Source organism: Dipodomys ordii, unplaced genomic scaffold (assembly GCF_000151885.1).
Source record: "Dipodomys ordii isolate 6190 unplaced genomic scaffold, Dord_2.0 Scaffold3, whole genome shotgun sequence".
In the NCBI taxonomy this organism is placed as follows: domain Eukaryota; kingdom Metazoa; phylum Chordata; class Mammalia; order Rodentia; family Heteromyidae; genus Dipodomys; species Dipodomys ordii.
This window is the reverse complement of record NW_012267219.1, coordinates 1,654,835-1,659,052: the sequence shown is the minus strand read 5'-3', so window position 1 is coordinate 1,659,052 and position 4,218 is coordinate 1,654,835.

Sequence of the window (4,218 nt, the reverse complement as noted above, 5' to 3'; positions counted from 1 at the left end):
AACTCGAGACCTGGGCACTGCCTCCGAGCAGATCTACTTCCTGTTTTCTGGGGGTTAATTGGAGATAAGCTTCTCCAGGACTTTTCCTGCTCCGGGGCTGGATTTGAATCGAGATTCTCAGATCTCAGCTTCCCTAGTAGGATTACTGGTGAAAGCCACCAGCACCTAGCTTGTTTTGTCTTCTTGTTTGTTTTTTGGACATAGGGTCTCACCCAGTCACCTAAGCGGACCTTGAATTTGTGACTCCAGAGTGACATGATTTTCTCTTTTAATAAAAATTTATGTACTTTATATACATGTGTGAAAATAGGACAAGGTAACTTGATAAGGCAGGTTTGAGAAAGGATAATGACAAGAGTGGTCATTAGGACCAAGAAACGTACTTAGAAATGGATTTGTGCACGCAAAACTCCCTTGTTTTTTGTTTGTTTTGGGGTTTGTTCGTTTGTTTTATCGATCCTGAGGTTTGAACTCTGGGCCGGGGTGCTGTCCCAGAGCTCTTCAACTCAAAGATAGCAAGCACTCTGCCACTGGAGGCATAGCACCACTTCCGGTTTTCTGGTGGCTAATTGGAGAGAACAGTCTCACGGACTTTATCCTATAAGGGCTGGCTTTGAACCATAATCCCCAGATCTCAGCCTCCTAAGTAGCTAGGATTACAGGTGTGAGCCACCAGTGCCTGGCTTCCCTTGCATCTATATAAAATATGAAATGAAAAAAAGTTTGGGCTGGGAATGTGGTTTAGTAGTAGACTGTTGCTTGGCATGCATGAAGCCCTGTGTTCGGTTCCTGGGTACCACATAAACAGAAAAAGCTAGAAGTGACGCTGTGGCCTAAGTGGTAGAGTGCTAGCCTTGAGCAAAAGAAGCTCAGGGACAGTGCCCAGGTCCTGCGTTCAATCCCCAGGACTGGCAATAAAGTTTATTGGAAATGGCTGTGGCTCAGTTGATAGAGTGCTGACCTTGAGCTGAAGAGCTAAGGGACAGCACCCAGCCCCAGAATTCAAGCCCCACAACTAACCAAAAAAAAAAAAAGTTTACCTATAATAGCTGGGCACCTGTGGCTCATGTCTGTAATCCTAGCTACTCAGGAGGCTGAGATCTAATGATTGTGGTTCAAAGCCAGCTCAGGCAGGAAAGTCTGTGAGATTCTTCTCTCCAGTTAACCACCCAGAAAACCGGAAGTGGCACTATGGCTCACGTGGTAGAACGCTAGCCTTGAGCTGAAGAGTGCAGGTACAGCACCTAAGCCCAGAGTTCAAGCCCCATGACCACCATCACCATCACTACCACCAATAATAATAATAATTTATGGAAAAAAGGGTGGGGCTCACGCCTGTAATCCTAACTACTCAGGAGCCTGAGAGTGTGGCTTAAGTGGTAGAGTACCTGGTCTAGCCTTGAGTTAAAATCCACTACCACCAAATAAAAGAGAGCCAGGTGCTGGTGGCTCATGCCTGTAATCCTAGCTACTCAAGAGGCTGAGATCTGAGAATCAGAGTTCAAAGCCAGCCCAGGGAGGAAAGTCCATGAGACTCTTATCTCCAATTAACCACCAGAAAACCAGAATGATGCTCTGGCTCAAGTGGTAGAGCGCTAGTCTTGAGCTGAAGAGCTGGGGGACAGTGCCCAGGCCCAGAGTTCAGGACCCACAGTCGACATACACACAAAAAGAGAACAATTGCTTTTGATAAAAGTGGCAAAGATTGGCTGGGAATGTGGCTTAGTGGTAGAGTACTTGCCTGAGTTTGATTCCTCAGTACTACATAAGCAGAAAAAGCCAGAAGTGGCGCTGTGGCTCAAGTGGTAGAATGCTAGACTTGAGCACAGAGAGGCTCAGAGACAGTGCTTAGGCCCTGAGTTCAAGCCCCAGGGTGAAAAAAAAAAAAAGCAAAAGAAGGGAAGAAAAATCAGCAATTAGAAAGATACTGGATTTAGTTGGGTGCAAGAGCAATCAAAAGTCTTCCATGGTAGAGTAGAAGAAGGACATCTTTTTTTTTTTAATTTTATTTTATTTTATTTGTGAACATACTGTACAGAGGGGTTACAATTACATGGGCAGGATAATGCATACATTTCTTACCAAGCATTGCAGCCTCCTCCTTTGGTTTACCCTTCACATCCCTTCCCAGCCTCCCCCCTCCCCCCCAATCCCAATCCTTCTCCTTCCCCTCCTTCCCCCCCCAGAAGAAGGACATCTTTTTTTTTTTAATTTAATTTTATTTTATTTGTGAACATACTGTACAGAGGGGTTACAATTACATGGGCAGGATAATGCATACATTTCTTACCAAGCATTGCAGCCTCCTCCTTTGGTTTACCCTTCACATCCCTTCCCAGCCTCCCCCCTCCCCCCCAATCCCAATCCTTCTCCTTCCCCTCCTTCCCCCCCCAGAAGAAGGACATCTTAAGACAGATGGAGCCAGGCACTGGTGGCTCATGCCTATAAGCCTAGCTACTCAGAAATCTGAGCTATAAGGATGTAGGCTCAAAGCCGGTCCAGGCAGAAAAATCTCCAACTCTTATCTCCAGTTAGCCAGCCAAAAGCTGGAAGTGGCTCGAGTGGTAGAACACCAGTTTGAGCATAAAAGCCAAGTGAGAGTACAAGCACAAAAACAAACCAATCTTTACTTCCTCCATAGCACTTAGTACTACTAGTTCAACCATTATTGGGCTAGGGGTATGCTTAATAATAGAGTGCTAGGGCTGGGAAGGTGGCTCAGTGGTAGAGCGCTTGCCTTGCATGCAAGAGGCCCTGGGTTCGATTCCTCAGCACCACATAAGCAAAAAGAAAAAAGCCGGAAGTGGTGCTGTGGCTCAAGTGGTAGAGCACTAGCCGTGAGCTGAAGAGCTGAGGGACAGCGCCCAGGCCCAGAGTTCAGGCCCCACAACCGGACCCAAAAAAAAAAAAAAAAATAGAGTGCTGGGTGCTAGTGGCTCACACCAAGCAGTCCTAGCTACTTGGGAGGCTGAGATCTGAGAATCTCAGTTCAAAGCTAGCCCAAGCAAGAAAGTCTGTGAAACTTACCTTAATTAACTGGAAGTGGCACTGGTAGAATGCTAACCTTGAGCAAAAGAGCTCAGGGAAAGTGTCCAGGCCCTGAGTTCAAGTCCCATGGCCAAGAATAACAACAAAATAGTAGAGTGCCTGCCTTACATGCATGAGGCCCTGGGCTCAACACCCAGCACAATAAATAAATGCATAAATATATGTGTGTGAATAAATATATGTGTATAAATAAATATATTTTGTCATCTTTCCTTTTATCTCTTTTCTTCCACCCACCAAGGGATAGAAAACCTCAAGTCAGAGAATAACAATCTTACTCTCCTAACATATTACCCCCTTAGCACTGGAGGGAAGGTCTGTTATGTCCTTACTCCTTACTCCCCTCCCCCCATTACCATGGAGTCACCCTCAGATAAGAATATGACCTTGAAGGACAGTTTATTCTTTGCAACCTCACCTTCGTGTCCGGTGCCACCTCCTCTGACTAAGGGTTTGCACATGCAAGATAGCTGCTTGGAGTGTGGAACAGGGCTCTGGTTGGGTAAAGACAGAAATGAACTGGGATATATGACTGAACTGTGACACCATTAGCACTCTGCATTCACCGAGTTAATGGCTACACAATCCCCAAGGCCCAATAGGCCTGCCGAGCCAATTTGCTTGCTAGCCCCCCACTAATTAGATTAACTAATTACTGCCATTTTAACCTTTCCTACTTCATTCCCTGTATCTGAAACGACCAATTTCCTGGCAGGCCCCTACCGTTCTACATCAATAATGTCCTTCAAGTACTAACTCAAAACACACCTCCCACAGGAATAAACCTATCCTTCAACCTTACTCTGAATTCATAGTTCAATGTAAACAAGTATGAATCCTATACTGTTTGTTTCCTCTTGTAATATGTATGTCCTACTAAGTAATAAACTCAGAAACAGACACCATCACTTTTTTTGTCCATTGTTAGAGCTTGAATTTTGGCTTGGGCACTGTCCCTGAGCCTCTTTGTGCTCAAGGCTAACACTCTACCATTTGAACCATAGCCACTTCCTGGTTTTTGTTTTTGTTTTTTTGGGTCTGGTCATGGGGCATGAACTCTGGGCCTGGGCGCTTTCCCTCAGCTCTTCAGCTCAAGGCTAGTGCTCTACCACTTGAGCCACAGCACCACTTCCGGCTTTTTTCTTTTTGCTTATGTGGTGCTGAGGAATT